Source organism: Amphiprion ocellaris, chromosome 2 (genome assembly GCF_022539595.1).
Source record: "Amphiprion ocellaris isolate individual 3 ecotype Okinawa chromosome 2, ASM2253959v1, whole genome shotgun sequence".
Lineage (NCBI taxonomy): Eukaryota > Metazoa > Chordata > Actinopteri > Pomacentridae > Amphiprion > Amphiprion ocellaris.
Genome location: NC_072767.1, coordinates 38538986 through 38559205, shown reverse-complemented (window position 1 = coordinate 38559205; position 20220 = coordinate 38538986). Strand labels below are relative to the sequence as shown.

Sequence of the window (20220 nt, the reverse complement as noted above, 5' to 3'; positions counted from 1 at the left end):
TTTCTGTTGTATACCGTAGTTCTATTTACACAGTCCCAATGCATAAAGCAAGTCCCCTTAACGTATATCAGTAACTTTCGGTATGAAGACTTAGCATAAAGTAGTGGAAGGTTAGCTTAAAGTTAGGCGTTATCTGGTTACGATTGTCGTTAGAATAAGTGTAAAGTCCTCGGAAGAGATGAAAACAAGCAAACTCAAGTTGGGTGTGTTAAAGATGCGGTTGAATAAGTGGGACATTCAATCTGTCTTCCTTATCTTTCATTTCTCTACTTAAGATATGAATCAGACCACATCCTTGACTCCTCCTTTAGTCAGAATGTATTCTTTTGCAATGTGGGGATTTTACAAAGAATTTTACGATTAATAAAACATATCTACTATCATCTATTTGTGTAAAGTAGGAATACCTGCTCTGTGGATACTTCTTTTATTGAGGCCAAGCTTCTCAGTGTTCAGTTCCCCAGAGTTCACTTTTACACAGGAAACCTCGACTAGATTGGTCCCACCAGATGGGAAAGGACACTGGTATTCTGAGTATTTGGCAGTCAGAGGGGATAAGAAAAGACAGGTATTTGGAGGTATTTGGATACAGAGTGGACAGACAGGAGGTGGATAAAGAGGATGAAAGTGAGAACAATAGAGTGTGTATCTTTCAAGTGGTCTGCCTCGAGGTGGAAGAAGAGGCAGACAGTCTGTGTTTGTCATTAAAGGAGATTTTACAATGAAGAAAACAGATGAGTGCTTCTTATCTGATGATTGCTGACAGCTGTGATCAGACACTAGGGGGATAAGTATGTTTGTGTGGGTGCATTTATGCCTGGACTTTACTAGTCTGTGTGGGGACATGCTTTGCGTGTCCGTTTATTTATGGTTTTGATTGTGAAAATGGAACATGCCTCATTTCCTCCCTAAAGACCACCGTGCTACTAGAAATGCTCCTTTTGATTTCTGCTAGTTTTGACTAAACAATAACACTCTAATGAGCCTCTCTTTACATTTCTGGACTTTCATCATGATAATCTACTGTTCGAACTTACATCGAGCATCGAAGCCACTTAATTGCAGAAATATGACAATTTCTCAGGCGTCACACCAGAATAACGTTGAATTTATTTATTTTTTTAATCGAATGCACCAAATCTGGCATGCCTTTTTTCATTATGATTCATTATTTGAGTAGCATGACACCAACAGCTTAGTCATTCACTTAATAGCAGCTATATATCAGTGTCACACCTCCTGTTTACTGACCTAGCTGTGACTCCAAAGTCATTTAGAATAATAGTTCAAAAAGACATTAAGAAAGACAGAAGAATAAACAGGAGAAAGCATGAAGAAATACTGAGGAGGAAACAACATTTTCACCTATAACATAGTAGATAGTGACAGTGTAGACGCTCTGTTAGGAAAAAGACATGCAACAAATATTCCCAAATAACTGTTTAACCGTGTAAAAAAAAACAATACAATACACTGACATATTGTTTGCGTGAGGAAGTACAGCTACAGATGCATGTTGTTATGGTGCAGAAAGGCCACATGCACAGGAGAAGAATATTATGACCTCGGGAAAGGAAACAGTGTTTCACCTTGTACTTCTTTAGTTTCAAATGCCTAAAAAATGAACAATCACTTGTTTGCCACAATGATTCATGTCTCAAGCATCTGGCTTTCAGCAGCAGTCTCACTATGATATTCCCTTCAAGGTCTCAGAGTTCTAATATTACAGGTCACTCGTGATCTGGCAAAATGAATTTTGAAATGATGCAGGATATGTCTGAGGTGAAAAGCATCTTTCGGAATCTTAAAAATTTTAATTCCTAACAATACCTCATTATAAGAGACAATCACACAGGTGTAGGACACAGTTGTAGGATGTTATTTATGCAGGTTGTTGCAAAGGTCAAAGTTTTAACAGAAAAGAGGTTAACTTCATACCATTGCTGCAAGAGTGTTTTGCTGCAAAAGCACTAAAACCTGCGGAAAAGATGAGTAAACTGTCAAAATTGAGGGATAGTATTTGGAGCAAAGAGAGGGCTTGAATTCACCTCTTTAACAAAATATGCATAACTGCAATTTCAAGCAACTGTGTGCAATAAGTACAGATTCAGCAAAACCATACAGGAATTCATTTTTAACTCGGAGGAAGTGGAAATTTCATATTATTCACATTTGTTCAAGTCATTTCGGTGGTTTGCTCATTTGTTCTCCTTTTCCATTCCTCCGCACTTTTCCCTCTCCAAACCTGCTGGACAAGCAGAGCTGAAAGTGTAAAAGAAAGAGTACATATGAGGCTGTATAACGAGGTCATGTTATAGAAGTCAGTATGCAGGATACTATATCAGAGCTGCTTGTTGGATATTGGATAGCATTGACATACAGCATGTTGTAAGCACTTTTTTACTGGTAAAACCCATCCAGAAGTGTCTGAGCAACTGTGTCACTGGTTTGATCTGAGACCGTAGCAACAACTTAACAAAAGTCACAAGAAACAAAGATTATTATCAGAAACCACTTCCTCTGCTGATTTATGCAGCGGCAGAATATCAAACCTCTTATTCTTTTGAGGGCTTATTTTCAATACTATAAGGTAGAGAATCACTGGATTTGCTCCCCCTTCAGTTTCCTATGAGAATATTGAATTGGTCAATCTCAGGACGTTTGGACCTCCACATCTGAGACTGGAAAGACACTCAGCACCTCATTTAGTGTTCCACTGTGACTCCTATGCTCCTAGCTCACACTCAAAGGACAGTCAGGAAGACATGGAGGATTCCCTGAGCAATATTTCAACAAGGTAGCTCCGGCCCTGACCTACTTTCTAGCAAGTGCACCTTATTATAATTTCCAGATCTGAGGTGAAATGCCGGAACATGTGGAAGACAAGAGGTGTCTGAGGTTAGAGGCAGATTTTACTGCTCCACATGTTGAGTGCAATGTGGTAAAACACAAAACTGCTCTGTTTCACCGGCATCTTTTAATGCAACGAATAATGCCCATTTCAACAAGCCAAAGTGACTTTTCATTTGAATGCGGTGAGACAGATAGAGCATGTGGAAAAATCTGTAGCTCAAGTTAGTCTGCTGCAAGTTATAGTTTTGCATCTATTCCGCCCGCCATCACAGCAGAGAGCAAGACCAGTATTGTTGCTGGAATTAAGTGAAGAAAAGAATATTAGAGCTGTTTAAGGCGATTGCAGAGACATGGAGCAATAAAACCAGTGTTACAAGAAGAAGACACTGACATTGAGGCCACAACTGCTCTGAGACTCATGATTTGTGGGTGAAAAGTCCAAATTTAGTGTGTGTGAGTTGCTTTTTGAGAACTGGTTGGTGCAAAGTGGTTTGGTAGATGCACTGCTTGGTCAGAGTATCATCTGATATGATAAGGGCCTTAAGCAGGTCATTTTTAGTTTATGTTAATTAACTAATGGTGTCTTATGAATGGGCCCTGTGTCAGATATGAACCTTTAATTATTTATGTACTACTCCGGAGGCTTAAGGCAAAATATAACAAAACTGTCATGTTCTGTGGGTATTTACACAATGTACCTACAATGGAAGGAAGGCGGCATCAGTGATCCAACCATTCTTTTTTGCCCCAGGACGCAATCTAGTGGGTTAATCCATGCGTGTTCTGGTGGTATTTCTGTCACTGGATTTGAAATTATTCATACCATTCTGATGAATAAGAACCAATTCTGAATGAACATGTGTCAGCAACTACTGAAATATCTGGTGCAACTCTCCCTCTCACTGAGATCGTGTTGATATGTACGATGCATATCTTCACATCTTTTTAGTTCTTACGTGAGCGTTACCGCATCGGCATGTTGGTGATAGGAAGTGGACTGATTCTTGCAAAGAGGACGTGCCTTGCAGAGAGAATTTGGTTCATAGAAGATGCAGGCATCTCTTGCAATGGAAAAAACTAATACAGCCTGACGAAGCACGTGAGGCTGTTGAAATATAGAGCCACTGCGTTGAAAGTACTATAACAATAATATGATGGAGAATTGCTGATCTTTATTATGCATGCCAAGCCCATAGCAATGGATAAAATTCTGATTTAGTCAAAAACTATACAGGTGTGACTGTTGGAAAAATGCTAAATACTCATCTGCTCTCCATGGGTTAGCTGGTACTAAGAAACATACTGCAGGTGACCTCAGAGGGAGGTTTTACAGGATGGAACTCAGCACATTACTGGTTTCAAAGGAAAAACTTACTCGGGCACTAGTCACTTTCTTGACAAAGACTTAATATTTTTTGATTAATTTCAGTATGCTACATGTGATTTTTGCACCCATGAACCTCCACACCAGCCTCAGCAATGACCTCAGTCCTTTGTATACCCACAATAACTCCTTTCCAAACAAATGAATTCAGTTGTCAGGCCCAGTTTATCGCTGCTTAGAGTCCTTGAAAAGTGTTTTTTTTTTCATCCAGAAGGTGATTCATGCCTTTATCTCATCTCTGGAAGCAATAGTCTTTATTCAGATGTCAACCAGCCTCTGCTTTCTCAGCTACAACTGGTCCAAAATGCAGACACTAGGCTTCTGACAGGCAAACATCAGCAAAGACATATATAGCCTTTGCTGACTTCTCTCCATTGGCTTCTAGTTTAATATTTTAGAGGATTAGCAGCTCCTTAACTGTGATCTTTTAATTTGACATAATCCCAGGTCTTTCCACCAGATACTCCTTGTTGTCCTAAGATAGAGATTCAATCATTTGCAGTAGCTGCTGCTCAGTTGGGAAAAAAATGTCCTTTCAAATTAGATATTCACCAACACGAGACCCTTTAAAAAGTCATTTGAAACCCCATTTTTGTTCTTTGGCCTTTAAAACTAAACTGAGATTTGATATTTGCTCTTACTTTAGTTTGTCTTTCTATGTTTTGCTTCTGTTTGTATTCAGACTGTCACATTATCAGTTTTCACTACACAATAATTATGACCAAAAGAATTCACGCTGACTTTATTATAGCAAATCATTAAAAAAAAACTTGACAAGTAGTAATGCTAACAGTCAAATTCATCTTTGCCTTTGTTAATATGTGTTTTGTTGCATAAATTACACTCAAATACTCCTGTAAGCACATGGTAGGGAAGTCTGTAACCCTGACTATCTTGTTCCTATGTTGGAGTATCAATCATATAGTTACTGGCACTGGATTATTTGTGATATACATTATTAATATGATATCAATATTTCATTCTTTAAGTAATCCAAATTTTCTGTATAATGAATCTACTCTGTCTTAGCTGTACACTACACTGGTTAATGTCTGTTCTATCAGTGACTTGACTCTGCTTGAACTGATATTAAAAAAAAATTGCAAAGCTACCATCTACAGTGGCAACAATGAACCTCTAAAGTCAATAAATGATATTTTATTTCTGTCTTTACCACAAAGAGCTCCAGGTTTTACGGCATATTTGATCGATGGTCATTTTTAGCATCCCCAGGAGAATTAGATCTAAGTAAAAACAGCTAGATGATGAGTTTACCCAAAAATTCAGAGGAGTTGGCGGCGTTCTCTTAGCCTGAAGTAGTGTCTGCAGTCTTTCTCACAAGCTGCACTGAGACCCAACAACCTCCACGAAGAAAGTAGGACACATTGCATGTTGCCCCAGAGGCAAAATCTGTGGTGAAAACAGCCTGCCACTGCTTCTAAATCTTCAGCGCTCTAAGTGCACTGGAACATTTAACATTTTAACAGACATCTTTGAGAAAACATAATAAAAGCCTAGAGCGGATCGAATCCCATTTGACACTAAAAACAACGCTGCGTTTCCATTCATGCAAATATCACGTGAGACTCCCTGAAGATTTTAGAAAAGCTGCCAACAAGCAGAGTTTCATTCTATGAGACCTTTTGTTTCTGACGGTGGTGGAAGAAGTATTCAAAGCCTTTACTTAAGTAAAAGCCAAGTAAAAGTATTCCAATCCTGCATTTAAAACTCTACTTAAAATACTGCTAAAGTAAAAGTAGAAAAGGATTTAAACTTTTCACTGTTCTGTAATCTTTGATTTTTTTGTAAGATGTTGGATCATTTGAACAGTTATTTAAATGAAACCATGTAAGAAGTTTAGCCGGAAAAAATTACAATTTGCTGGAGCTGTCAGCAACTCCTAGACATCTGAAAATCTGAACCCGCCAACACATTGCTTTTAGTAACACGTCAGAAGCCAAAAGGGCTGAAAACCAGCAATTTAATCATTAACAATGTGTTGTTTTTATGTGTGCTGTTATCCATTGTGTAAAATCTCCACCTTAAAAGGAAATAAATCTGTCAAATAAATGGAATTTAAAGGAAAGTATCTCTAAAATGTAGTGGCGTGGAAGTAAAAAGAGGCATAAAAATGGAAATACTCAAACAAAGCACTGTATTTGAGTATATGTACTTAGTTACTTTCCACCACAGGTTTCTGAATGCTCACTTTCCCAGATGGAGGGTCCCTCTTTACAAATCGATCCTGTGTGCTCTCATTCTCAGTGAGACGGTCTGGTTGGAGAAAATATTTGACTGTGCGCTGTGATGTGGTTAAGGGCCGCAAGCCAACACAGATTTCATCTTTCCTTTCATGGTCTATCAAATGCCCTTTTATAGAGCCGGGCTGTCTTTTCTTAAATCCTTACATTCATTCTGAATAGCTTATACATAAAATTGATAGACGTGTCCAGTTTGGTGTTGTTTTAACGATCTTTTATATATCCTCTGGCCATTACACCATCCTCTCTAATTGAAACCGGGGAACGTGTTAGATCTATTGATGCCGGATTGTGCTGGAATTCATTGTGAATTGCTTCTGTTGATCTTTTGAGCAACTACGAAGCAGTACATATCTCACTACATTACAGCCTTGGAAGTATTAGTATTAGTAGTCCAGATGGACTGTTTTATAATCTATCTGTAGTAAAATGAAGCACACACAGGTTCAGTTTTTGTTTACTTTGTGAGAAAGCCAGAGGCCTCCATTTATCCAGTCTCTGATCTGTCTTGTTCCAGACTGTAATATTCTTTCATAAAATCTCCTCTCTGTTTTTGAAGGCCAGGGAAGTACAGTATGTCCCTGCAAGAGGCTGTTATGGGACACATGCTGATCAGGAAGGCTTGAGATATCCTTGAGGAAAATTAAGGCTACATTCCAAATTGCGTATGCATCTTTTCACCTTAACTGCGCATTAAATCTGTCCTTACAAAATATGTTGTGCAAATGTTGCTGTTTTTAAGCTTGTTTGTACTTGTGCGAGATATTTTAGCATGTGTGATGTAACTGCACAGAAGACTCAAGGTCAAAATGGGTAGAAAATGTTGGTGTGCAGCTGCAAAATCCCACCAAATGTCCAAAGACATCTTGGTATTTTATTATTTGACATACTTGACACTAGGAGATACTAGATCTTTTTTGGCATACTACATAGTATGGTAGCATGAATATTGGAATGCACCCCATGTCTTAGTTTGATTTGGAGATGGAAGTCAGTCCTGCTGATGGCAACAGACGTGAACAGACTTAACATGTCTCCATAGCCCACTTTTAAATGTTATGTTTGAACAAAGGTTCTTTCTTTTTCTCTCTCTCATGCGGCTACCAATACTTTTTGTGCAAACTTTCATCCAAATGTGAATCAGCACATCAGGTGATTCCATCCTTTGAAGGATATGTATAGTGAGACTGCAGGAGATTTGTGTTGTCCTCTGCACTCAAAGGCAAAAAAAACCTCAGGCTAAATTGGCAAATAGCCTCGTGGTTCGCAAACCATAACAAATTACAGGTTGTCGCTCTGGTTGAGCCAAAATTATTGTTAAAGTCGCTGGCCTCTGTGTGCCTCAAGGCCTGGATATTAATAATATGTTGATGTGAAAAGAGTCTGATGTGTGTCAGAGTCTGGTGTGCAGGCAGAGAGGGTCAAGTGATTATTGGTCCCTGAGGAGAACACTGTGTCCTGTGCAGTGGTAGGTCTGCTTATTGAGGTTGGGTTATGTTTTATAGGTGTGGTTTGTGTGTTTTATAACGGTGCCGTGCATAGGTTTGTGGGCTTCCTCTCCTCCTGTCTGCTCTCTGTGGGGTTGTGGGATGTTCTACATGAGCACATGGGATGTGTGACTCAGTGTAAGCACGTGCACTTACCTTTTGTTTTAAATGTTTTTGGTTTTAAGAATGTTTTTATTGCTAGTTTTTGAAGTCATCTTTAAATTCTAAATTGTATATATATTGATGATGTGATGTACAAAAATGTATACATGATAGCATTTTATAGAGTTAAATAGAGTGAAGAACCAGAAAATAATAATAAGAGAAAAAGACCATAAATCTACTCAGTGCTCTCTCTCTGAGATTGGAACCATCAATTACAAGTTTGCAGTTATACCCCAAACCCCCCAAATGTTTCAGCATTTTTTTTGGTCTTTGTCTTAGGATGGGAGTGTTAGAAGGCACTTTGATAAATATTTTTATATTTAACAAATTTGTTTCTGGTAAATTTTGTGTCCACATTCATATTCTCCACAGGTTGGATAGTAATGATTTTGGTGATCATCTCTCTTTTCTAAGCCTCTCATGAGACTGGCACTTGTGCTTTTTGCTATTAGGTTGACTGAAGCAAAATTTGGTACAAATATTCTTGGGGGATGAAGAGTTAATGCTCGTTTGTCCAGATCACCTGACCTTTCATGACCTTTCATGTCTGTGTAGATTCTCATTCACCCAGGTCATGGTCATCCTAAAAGCTTCAGTAAAAAAGCAACTGGGCTTCAATTTTAGGTTCTTCAAGATGTTTCCCCTCTTAACCAAAGAGACTTTTTCAGTTCTAACTGGATGATGGGGACTCTTAGATGTATATACTCCCCCTTAGGTCACATGGCTAATGACCCATTAACGAACAAGGACTCACGTGTTTCGAAGTGTGAATGGTTTTGAAACTGCCAGATTTCCAACCAAGAATAAAAATTATGGCTGTGAAACAGCCAGCTTACCCAACAACAACAATGGTTGGAAGCTGCCAGATTTCAGAACAATGACTGTAAAGTTGCCATGTCTGCCAGGGTGACTCAAGATGTTAATGGCAGTGAAACTTTCTGGGGAAAGATCTGAACACTGCAATATAGTCGCTTCATAAGTGGTGTCAGAGACCCTCTTCTCTGCTCAGAAATGGCTACTCCAGTTTCACATAAATGACTTCTTTCATTCCTCCCTTAAACCACCTATGGTTGTGAACAAATATTTACATTGTGAAGACCATGTGTATCGTGGCAGTCTAGAGTTTCTCATGGCTCCTTTAACTTTTAATTTCTATGATGGAATTATTGAAACGTGTCTGTCACAAAAACAATAATACATTTTGGTTCTTTCATTTATTATATATCTTGAGAAAAAAATGACACAATCTGCTAAATGGAGCTACATTCTGTGGTCAGATGAAAGCAAAATTGATCTATTTGGCCACAATTACCAGCAATATGTTTGCAGCAGAGAAGTTGAGGTCTTTAACCTCAAGAACACCAAACCTACTGGTAAGCATGGTGGTGGTAGTACTATGCTCAGGGGGTGGGGGTGCTTTACACAAAGTAAAGGGAATAACAAAAGGCTGGGTGTTGGACCCAGTTGGGTGTTTAAACAACACAATGATCCGAAACACACATCAAAAGTGGTAAAGAAATGGCAAAATCAGGCTAGAATTAAGGTCTTACATTGGCCTCCCCAAAGGCAGGACTTAAACCTAATTAAGAATCTGTGTACTGTACTGAAGAAACAAGTCTGCATCAGAAAGTCAACAAACTTAGTCGAACTGCATCAATTCTGTCAAGAGGAATGGTCAAAGGTACAACCAGTAGCTTGTGTTCAGCTACCAAAAGTGCGTAATTGAGGTGAAAATGGCCAAAGGATGTTTAATCAGTTATTAGCTTTGCTGTATGTGTATTTTTTTGGCCCAGCACATTTTGCCACATGTCCAGAAGACCTTTAATAAATCAAAGAAAGAACCAAATGCATGATGTTTAATTGTGACACACATGCATGTGTTTCAATGATTCTGTTGTAGAAAATTAAGAGTTAAATGAGTAAATGGAAACACACCACTGCCATGATATACACTGTGTGTACAAGTGCATGTAAACTTTAATTGACAACTACATCTTCTCTGTTCAGGATGTCTACATTGCTGTCCTGAAAGCAGCACCCCTTCACCTTCAGAGGCAGGCGGACTGCTGAGTCTTGCCCTGAATACCTGTCTTTCCTGTGTTGTGCCATGCATTGGTGGAGCTGCTGTTTAGTCTCACCTATATATAGGTCTATGCACTCCTCGCTGCATTGGACTGCATATACAACATGGCTCAGCTTGTATGTGGGTGTGTTACTCTTGAGGTGAGCCAGTTTTCCTCTCAGAGTGTTGCTGGGTCTGAAGTGCACTGGTATGTTGTTTTGGGAGAAAATCCTTTTTGAGTTTCTCAGACACACAAGCTACATGTGGAAGGACAATGTTGCTCCGCTTGTTCTTTTCGTCTCTGTTTGTTGTGGTGCTGTTTTGTTCCAGAGTTCTTTGCTGACTTCATAAAGGCCAAGTGCTTTCTTAATATATGTGTGCAGCCTTTTCCCCCTTTCCCTTGGTAGAGACATTCTCAGCCCAGTGCTGTAAGGTTTATAATAACCCCCCAGCTTACTTTCCAGTGGGTGGTTGGAATTAAACAGCAGGTACTGGTCTGTGTGTGTAGGTTTTCTGTGATATATAGTTATGTGAAAAAGTTTTGAGACAGCTTAAATCCACAGAGGAACTGTGGCGAGATGCTGGGAACAACCTACCTGCCCAGTATTTTGTGTTTTGCCCATGGGTAGATTGATGAGATATCATCCTAGAATGAAGAGGCCTCATAACCACAACAGGATTTGCCGTCTGTAGTTCATCATAAAGTGTTACGTAATATAGATGTGTTTTGTGCTCATGTTGGCACGTGACAGGAGCTGATTGAATTCAAGCTTCCTGAAAACAATACGCAATGTTTCTGCAACCATATATACCTGATTTTATGTCCACCCATCAGCACGGCCTATCACCACAATCCAACATAAACCATATGGTACACCATAAAATCATCATCACAGAGGTGCGTCATGACAACTATATGTCTACATTTTCAGATGGTGAACTCCTGTGTCCTCACTTTTAGACACAACCCCCCCAAACCGTTCGTCTGCTAAGCTGGGAACCTTGAAGAACAAGACGTATTGTGTCTGGATATAATCAGGACTAAGGACATGAAGGAAGGAATGTAGCATAGTCTGATCTCTCCTGCAGACATGTATGCTGTGGACTTTACACAGAGTGACTCAGCGGCTCAGTGTCAAGACCTTGCTGTCTCATGGGTAAAATTAAATGATGTCTTTCCTCTACAAACTGGTTGGAGAAAAACATTTGGACATTTAAGATGTTTGTAAGTCAAATAAGGTACACTTCACTGAGCAGTGCCTTTCAGAAATTGGTCGGAATCTTTGTCAGGCTGATTCTTAGCAGTGAAACCAGAAAATTACTCTGTAGATCTTGATCCTGTGAAATTTCCAGGGCGGCACATCCTGCAACTAAAATGACAGAACCAACCATTACATGAGAAATTACATTCTTAAGCCACATTAAGGATGTCAAAGTAAGTTTGCAACAAGATGCATTTTGACAAGTTGAGGAAGTAGATTTTGTGTATGGGGACGGAGGGAAAAATAAGAGTTGTCTGCATTCACTCCCATTTTAGCACCATTGGTCTCATTAGTGTGATCCAATTCACAAAGTCCAACTTTAAGAGAAGCAAACAAGCAAACATTTATCAACATTTCCAAGTCAGAGTTCTTTGTTGCTGCTTAGGTTTTGATCCACAGAGGGGCATATTAAGTTTAGGGTAATTAGCAGCAAAGAGGTCTGCTCATTGTCCTGTTTTCTGCAAGTTTCCATAATTCAGACCAAAATTTGTTCTGATGAGTAGTTTCGACTTTTAGCCTTGTTCCTTCATTCAGACAGCTTTATGTTTGGAAAAAGCCAAAGGATGCTTTCTGTCTGCATTTCTACTGCCAACAGTTTAATACTGTGGATCTGTAATGGTGTGAGCAGCCTTCTCGTGTCATTAGATTTGATTATTGCTCTGCACGGTCTTATAACAGCCAAGGAATGAGGTAATTTTACAAATCCAGGTGGTGCAAACCCTGTTCTCTAACCATGCTTCTGTTTTCTAAGATTCTGATGTGCCCATAGACACTGCTAAACAAATCAAAGTCTGGTCTCATGAACACTATTAAGAACAAGAATTTGGCCTCCACAGCAACCTCATTTAAACATCATTGAACCTTTATGAGATCTGCACCAGAGAGTTTGGAGGTGCTTCCTTCCCATCCCTCTAGCCGAGGATTTCCTTCTTGACAAATGATCCAGTATCCCACTGCACTTACTTGAGGATTTGAATAGCTTTTTACCAAGTAGAGTTTAGACTGTTTTCTTATTATTTTTATTTGCTGTTTTTATTGTATTGTACACCCACCAGGCTAAAGACTTGGTAGGGACTGCGGCTAACCCTAATCAGTGTTCTAGCTCTCTCTCAGGATCAGGTATTATTTTGGGGGGATGTGAGTTCTCCAGGAGGCCCAGTTCTAACCTCAGCCCTAAGGGATGACATGTGAACGTTTGATCAAATGAGTAACTCCAAAACTGTGCTTATTTTCTTTCTTGATGAGAGTTAAATGATAAACTGTATACCACAACATTTCAGTATGAAATGAAGTGTTAAAAAGCAGCTGGTTTGCCTTGTATAATGACCGGACACATGGGGGTGAAAGGTGATTTGCTTAGTCTGAAGGTAACAATATTCCCCCAACCAACCCAGTTTCCACAAAATTATATTTCTATATAACTAAACTGCAGATTACATTTGCTTGTAATGTATCATACATTTCTATTCAGTGTATCAATCATATATTAGATAGTGCAGGAATTGTTACCCTGGTAGCTCAGGAAACAGAGTAGAAGCTTCAAACATGTACTAAAATGATCATATTTTAACTCTTACCAGGACATTTTTCCAAACCCTAACCAGGCAATTTTGGTGCTTAAAATTAACAGAGGGCCTAACAAGTAAAGTGTCTTAAAAAGTGGAATTTTCCAAAACCAAACCACATCATTTAGGTGCCTTAGCCTTACCAGAGAACAAATATAAACCTAAACTAAACAAGGAGCGAGAATAAAACTTAATTCTAAGATTGATGGGTTCATCATGGGACATGAACTCCAGTCTTTTGGGTGAAAGGCCAGTTGTTGGTTTATGCCACCAACTGGACCACTTTCCTCCTAATGTAAACTCTGACAGTTTTCCAAACTGGACACTTTTCCCACCTCATAACAGGTTGCAAATTAGGTTGAGGTTTAGGTCAAAACAAAATTAGTTTCCCTTCAAACATAATTAAGAATTGAGTGTAGCTGTATAGGAACATCATTTTGTGGAAACTGGGCACATTATTTCTAGGTTATTTCACTGAAAACTGATGTTATGGGGGATTATGTAACCATTATTTCTTGACTGTGTACAGTGACTTCCTTAAGGCTTGTTGTCATCATGATGTTCCCAAGAAACCAGTAGAGACTCCAAGTATATGCACCCCCGTAAAAACAGTCTGGAAGTTTGATCTTTACATTGAGCCAAGCTAGCTCATTTCCCCTTTTTTTGTAGTCTTTGTGTTGAGCTAAGCTAGCTTCCTGGTTTGGTTGTAGCTTCACATTTAATACACACATGTGACAGTGGTATTGACTCTCATCTAGCTGTTGGCAAGGAAGCAACAACAGTGCAACAGCTCAAAATACCTCGTGAAACATGGGCCAGCATTTGATGAAATGCAGGTTTGCGAGTCTGTGCAGGCAGACATCAGGATTATGAGAAGTCAGCAGTGGCTTCAGTGTCCCGTCCACTAAACATCAAAGCTGAGTCTGGATTTGCATTTGAAGTGCTATTATGATACTGTGGCTATTCATGTTCCACAGCTGTAGAGGACATCAAGCACACCACGCAAGCAATAGTGTTATCATTATAGGAGCTCCTTAGGGGACCCTTAAAGCTCACTGTCCTCATATCAGTACATGAAACAAGAAGCAATTGAATGACAAGCTCCATTAGAGAAGGAGCAAAGCAAGCAGGGAGTGGTGTTTGGAGTTGGCTGCAGCATTTGCTTAGCTAATGAAAACCACATTGGCTGGAGAGCTGATCTTCCATCCATCCTTTGCGGATGAGTTAAGAGACTTTTGAGGGTAGTTGCTGGGTTGTGGACAAGATGAAGCTAATGATGGATGAGTTTTGGCTCTGCTCTCAGCCTAATATCTCATCCGAGCCAGACTTTCCCCACACCAAATTTTGCCCCATGCAAATAGTTACACTGTCCAGTGGTCGAAGTGCTGCAATGAGAAGTCGAAGAAATTTATGGACAGTGCAATGCTCCTGTGATCATTCTGGCCTGTTTCTTACTGTCTGCAGATTTGTTTATTAATCCCATCCAGCCTGCTGATTCAAACTTTCCACAATACATCATTTTCATTTCTGTAATTATTGTTTTTTTTCCCCTGCAAAAACTCAAATCACTTGGAGCTCATTTAATTAGATTTTCCGCATGTGTACAGTTTGTCTTGTCACCGTTCAGCATGCAGTGGCAAAGCTGTTGGTAATGACTTTCAGTTTGTCATTGCCACCTCAGGCTTGCCGACTGCTCACTTCACTGTACAGCTTCTTGGCTGCGATCCTCTGCAAACTATTACATAACCTCAGGACCCCACCCTCTAATAAGTAAAACTTGGAAGCACCGATGAAAATAAACACCTTTGGTGATTTTCCAATCTAACCCTGCTGTATGAGAGGAGGCTGCATGATTCAGGCCTACCTGTAATCAGCATGGCAAAATATTCCCAGCTGTGTTTCACTGCTAGTGATTTGGGTTTTGTTTCTGGGTTTTTCCACAGAAATGCTATGATGACATGCTGTTAAACACTCAGTAGAGGTATATGACAAGTAGGCATGGATTCTTTCAGTTCTCATGTTCAGTAGTTGTCATTTGGTAATGTTCAATCAGTCATGCATTGGTAATCTGGTCCTCTACACACTGAACCACAAAAACATGAATTGACACATACAAAGTATACTGCAGTAGCGACTTAGCAAAAAATAATCCAAATAGTTCAACTGCAGTGAATGCTGGTTGATGCAGAACCAAAGTATCAGAGCAGGTGATGTTGACAATTGGGAAAACAGCACACATTTACCATGCAGATCACCATAAATGCTACTTCATCATTATTTTTATTCCAAACTATTGATGTTGTTGTGTGCAGAAGCCTTTGTGGGCATCCCTTTCTGCCTTCACAGCTGAAAACTTGCATAGTGTGATTTAAAATAATAATTACCTCTCTGTTGATCTGCTTAGCACGCTCACTTAGCTCACATTTCTTAACATTGGCTTCTTCTTTTCTTCACATTTACTTTTGCTGAGGATCCAACTTCTGACAAGACGCAGTAGCATTCCTTCTTCCTGCCTGTGACACATTTTCACAGCATTGCTGCTCTCCTCCTGCTGCACGCCTCACATGAGTCAGTTTCTCAAAGACACAAATCAGAACAAGTAGCCTCTGTTACGCATCACCCCAGTCTAGACACTAACTCACATTACTTACAGGCTTAACTCCCAGTTGCATTATTACTGGCTCAATGAAGCAATGGAGACAATGTGGTTGATAGTTGAAGAAATGCAGATCATTGTTAGTGCATTTTCGTTTTTGCAAATTGCCATTTGGATGAATCTGTAGCTCAACTTTAGTGCTACTGAAAAGGTTGGTTTTAAACACCGGTGATAATTATGAGTCAGTAATCTTTGATCTTAGACAGATGGCTGACTTGTACACAGAGAAAGTTGCTGACAGAAGATCTCCTATGTTGTTAGAAGATGCATCTCTCTGATAAATTTTGTCTTCTCTCATCTCTCGTTTAATGTACCAGTGCTGAAGAAAGCAGTTTTTTTTTCTGTAGTGAAAGACAACAACACACAAGCAGAGACACAAACTTCACAAACAATTGAATGTAATGCTAAAGTTGGGGGGGGGGGGGGGACTTGAAGAAATCAGACAAATACCTGTCTGGTGAGCGGCAGACGGAGTCTGCCATGGAGAACAATAACAGGCTTTGTAACTGATAATTGAGAAATGATTTTGAACTATTTGCACAGTGCATAAAAAAGTTATGTTCCACATTTACCACACTCCTTGGGAACAAGTCCAATACTCTAGTATATTTAAGTGTTCTCAATAAACTCGGCAGGCCACCAAGAACTCTGCAGAATGGGCTTGTTGCAGCTGGTTGCCATGTTTGAACATAAAACAGTGAGTTAATTTCACAGACTGACCCTAATCAAAGAACAGGAAGGGTCTGTCTGGTTCCATTCATTATGAAACATTCACATTTATGATGCACATTAATTTAGTGAAGTTCAAAGGCCTCCTGGTTGCAGGGTTGGGCCGGCTGATGCTTGTTTGTTTGTTTTTTGGAACAGTTCAGTATGCGCATTTGCAGCTGATTTGCAGTTTAAGCGTCATTTTTAAGTATGCAAGTCAGTTTGTGCTGCTCATTCAGTATGTGTGATATGCATTCACTCATATGTACAGTGCTGCGGTGCTTGTGCACGGCGGTGTGTCGGTGCAGCAGCCCGGATGGAGGCGGCGGCGGCGGCGGCGGCGGCGGCAGCGGCAGCGGCAGCTCCTCCATACGGCTGCGCGTCGCGCCGCTCGGCCCGCTGGTTAATATGGAATATCTGCACGGATCCAGCGGCCAAAACCGTTTGCACCGGCGGAAAAAAGGAGCACTGCAGTAGCGCAAATTAGAAAAGCAGCTCGTTTCTTTATGGCTTCTGGCTCCAGAGATGAAGAGGGAAACACGGACGGCGGTTCGTGGAGGCTCATAGGCCCGGCCTCGGAGCTCTCCAAGAAGCGCTGCCGCTTGATGCACTCCTCTCTCGGCTACGACTCTGATGTGTGCCTCTTCTACGTAAAGGGAGAGTTCTTTGCCATGGATGCTCGATGCTCGCACTCCGGTAAAAACCCACATTCACGTTCGCTTAGATTAACCCTTCAGCTACATGTGAAGTGAGAAACTGCAAAATGTTAAAGTCACAGTGCGCGCAGCTGATCATAACAGTAGTCATGTACTATAAATGTCTCTGTGAGGTTTAACGGAGCTTCCATCAACATATGAGAGACTGAGTCATTCTCTGAAAAGCACCATGCCCCCTGCTGTCTCCAACATTGTTATGAAAGCATCACATTTTCCTAGGAGATTGTGATTGTTTTGACAGGATGTTGTTTTTGTGTATTTGAGTCTAGGGGGTCCTCTGTGTGAGGGGGACATTGAGGAGGCTGAAGGAGTCCTGCAGGTCTTCTGTCCATGGCATGACTACGACTTCGACCTCAGAACTGGGAAATCAGGGACATCACTACAGGTCAGTGATGAAACAAGTCCTCCAGGGTTCATTATATTAGTTTATTTTTCTACTACAATAGCAAAATGTCTTTTTTTTGCCCTGTGTAAAACATTAAAAACATATAATACAAACTGCAATATGTAGGGTAAACCAAAGAAAGATGTTCCTCGTGAGAACAATGTCTATTCCCTTTTTAATTGTATACATTTTCGAATATCAGTTTAATATGTACACAGTGATATGCCCCAAACTACTTCATTTTAGTTCTTTCACACATTTATCAAGAATCTTTATTGTCATTGTGTTTCCACACAGCCAAATTACTATTGGTGACTCCCAGCTATATATAAAAAATAGAAAAAGGTACACTATGTACAAATAAAATTAAATATATATATATATATTTAAAAGATATAAATATGTAAACAGTCTTTGTGCACGTGAGCAGTAGGATGAGTGTAAAGTTCAGTCCAGTGCAGACAGTTCTTTATTGCACATAGTGAGTCTGTTGTGTGTGTAGGAGGGAAATGGATGGACAGCTCTTGGATAAAAACGGTTTTTGAGTCTGGAGGTCAGAGTTTTTATGTTTCTGTACCGTTTCCCCGAGGGAAGCGGAACAAACAGTCCATTATTGTAGTTCTTTTGGAAATATGACAAAATCTGCTGGGTCAAAAAATATACATACACCTTTGGTTAACTTCTGCAAGCTCCTGGTTGTATCTTTGGCAACTCCTGTTAACAGAATTGGTACAATTAACTTCAGTTTATTGACTTTCTGGAAAAGACCCATTTTCTTATCACAGTCCACAAGTACTTGATGGGATGTAAGTAAGGACGTCCGTAAGTCCAGCAGAATTTAGTAATTTCTTGATCATTTTTGATGTGTGCCTGGGTTCATCGTCTTTTTTTTCCAGTACAATTCTATCTATACTTTGCATCTATGAGCTGCACTGTATTTGTGTGTTTTTACTACAGATATGTACATTAGCAGGAATGTAGTGCTTTTACTATAACGTGAAAGTGCAATAAAAATATTTTGTCTCTAAAATCAGTTAGTGATTGTGAGATATAGGTTAATCATGATCTCAGTATTATTCCAAAATCACCATAATTTCCTTAATCGTGCCAGTTTAGTGAGTTGTATGAGAATATTTTGGCTACAGAAAGGATAATCGAGTATGATGAGTTCAAAGCTGGATCTGAATGCTGTCCAGGGCAAAAAAAACATTTTTTGGATGTCTTCGCCAGTTACACCATATCATGCTGAAGTCATTATTCAGCTTTATTATTATCATTTATGGTTTTCTATGCAAATGCACTCTGCTACAAAATCACCCTAATCGGTCTAAAATAATTATTTCTTTCTAAATAGAGTTGTTTTTAGTCATCTGGTGAAACTTCCTGTGTTTTTTAATATTGAAATATAAATCATGAAAGACCAAAATATTGCAACGCAAGTGTTTCTTTCAAGGTAACGTTTAACCCACCATGAATTTTTGTACTTGACACATTAAAGTGTGATTTCTCCCACAGCAATTCAGGTGGGCGTGTTTCTCTCACCTCTTATATTTTTGTGTTTCCGTGTTTTCATTACTACAGCAACAAGTGTATGAAGTCAAGCTGGAGGACGGCAACGTGTACGTGAAGCACCCGAGTCGTCTCTCCTTGCAGCCTTTACCTGCAGAACAGAAAAGCTGAACAACAACGTCAGCGCTGTTGCTGCTGCTGCCGCCTCTTCGTCCTCCTGCAGCCCTTTGTGAGACCTGTGTAGTCCAGTCAGGCTATTTTTAAGATCTGTTCCACAAACCCAAGCCATCCGAAAACATTCCTAAGCCTTATCTTTTATGTTCTCAGAGCTGTGTCTACTTTGACGCTGTGAACTCAGGACCCTATCAAGAAGACTGTCTGAAGAGGACATGACATCATGAAGTTGTTTTGCTTGAGCTTTTCTTGCCGGCATTCCAGGTACAGAATCATCACTGGCACTTGATAACACACCGGACAGTAGCACGCATCAAATTTCGCAGCATGGAATATAATTTTCCAATATAATTTTTCAATTTTTTAATACTGCCATTTTTTTCTGATGCAAATATTAGAGTAAATGTAAAGTGGTTTGATCTTCACATTGAGGAATCTGATTTGCACCATTCACTACATTGTTTTCCTGAAACTCAACAACTGTTGGGGATCTGAAAATGTTTAGTTTAATTTCTCATATGCTCTTTTTGCATATTTTGTTGCACTTGTATGCACCAGCAAGTAAATGTCTTCTCTTTGGACATACTGAGGACGCTCACAAATGTCTCTAATCAGAACATGAAATTATCATTTGCAAAACTCCGTCTAGAATTGCTCTTATAAGATGAATTTCAAGTGCAGCTACTAATGAAGCCTTTGTGTTTTGCAGTCATGGCAGAGGAATTATTCATTATAATTATGCAAAATGTGGCTCTAATCAAGTAATTTGCAGAAGCGGTTAAAATGGAGAGTAAATGAAATAAAACATCATCTTGATGTTTTGACAATCATTAATTGTGGCATGTTTGTAACTTTGAGGGTCAGACAGACAGGTTATTGGCGGAAGCAGTGCAGGTTTTCCTTTATAAAGCATACATTTTGGGTGCAACCATGTAATGGTGAAGTATAATGACAGTTTCTTTCAACCGCTAAGACATAAACAAGCTGCACTGTCTCATGGTTGAGACACGGTTGCTTATTCCGATCGACCGAT

General features: G+C 39.7%; 1 long non-coding RNA gene and 1 other non-coding gene across 7 annotated transcripts in view; both read left to right on the top strand.

Moving 5' to 3' along the window:
- Positions 1–16956: 16956 nt before the first annotated feature.
- On the top strand, positions 16957–19106 carry si:ch211-212d10.2 (uncharacterized). Its single transcript, XR_008603464.1, has 3 exons — positions 16957–17099; positions 17384–17504; positions 19086–19106. It is a non-coding gene; the product is annotated as an uncharacterized si:ch211-212d10.2 (transcript).
- Positions 19107–19190: 84 nt separating this feature from the next.
- LOC129350158 (uncharacterized) overlaps positions 19191–20220 on the top strand; it is a 32268-nt gene continuing 31238 nt past the window's right edge. For 5 of the 6 annotated variants that reach the window (XR_008603462.1, XR_008603460.1, XR_008603456.1 and 2 more), the window contains exon 1: positions 19191–19451. This is a non-coding gene — a long non-coding RNA (uncharacterized LOC129350158). The remainder of the gene's footprint in view (positions 19452–20220) is intronic. The other variant, XR_008603457.1, reaches the window with a different exon arrangement.